The sequence below is a fragment of the Cervus canadensis genome, chromosome 2 (genome assembly GCF_019320065.1).
Source record: "Cervus canadensis isolate Bull #8, Minnesota chromosome 2, ASM1932006v1, whole genome shotgun sequence".
NCBI lineage: Eukaryota > Metazoa > Chordata > Mammalia > Artiodactyla > Cervidae > Cervus > Cervus canadensis.
This window is the reverse complement of record NC_057387.1, coordinates 31,949,334-31,950,320: the sequence shown is the minus strand read 5'-3', so window position 1 is coordinate 31,950,320 and position 987 is coordinate 31,949,334.

The window sequence follows — 987 nt, the reverse complement described above, 5'->3', positions numbered from 1 at the left end:
TTTAAATCATGTGTTTTGATGTAGAAAGAAGAAAGGAAATTAGTGGCTACTGTCTATGAAGAGATTTTTTGCTTGGTACAAGTATATTTTCATTTAATCCTCATAGTGAGGTAGGTTGGTGGTATCCTAATATTACAGAGGAGGAAATTGGGACTCAAGAGCAGTTGAGTAACTTTCCTGAAGTTACATAGTAACAAGTAGCAGAGCTTGGATTTATTATTATTGCTGTTTGTGTGAGGGGGTACTGTTTCTGACTATTCCTATTGTCTTACATCTAAAATATAAAAAGAATATTAGACATTAACATCTATGTGTAAAACCTATACATTTTAAACATGACCAACTACAGTTTTTAAGATAACCTAGACTTGAACTCAGATAAATTTGGTTCCAAAATTGGTGCTGGGCCTGTTGATCTTGCAGACTGATGCCAAAGAATGACATATCAGCTCATATAGTGCTCTGTTAAAAGTCATATGAGATTCCAGAGGAGAGAATGACTTCATGCTGCGAGAGGTTTTCCAGAAGCCTTTGGTGAGTCAGATTGTGAAGGATAAGCAAGACTGTCTGGTGGACAATGGCAAGCCACTGGGGTTGTAACTGGTGGCACAGAGGTACCTGTGGAGAGTGAGAGCGCTCCACATTTTGGAGCTAAAACCAGGTTTTCGTTTGGGATTTTTTTCTCTGTGGGGAATTAATAGACACTTTAAAGCAGAGAAGAATGGAAAGATGGAATAATAATAGTAATAACAAGCTGAAGGACATTGTAGAGAGGCTGGTATTTCAGAGAACACTAGGATGGTTTTTAAGAAAACATGTTAGTTTATCTCCCATTAAGAGCCATCTATTCAACTTTCATGTAAAACTTGTTCTAAGGTTATGTCTAGATAGTGAGCTTGACCATTTCAGATAATTGAATATAGTGAAAAAGTAACATTGGATGGATAGGAATAGTATTCAAAATGATATTGAAATAAAGGTTTCTTG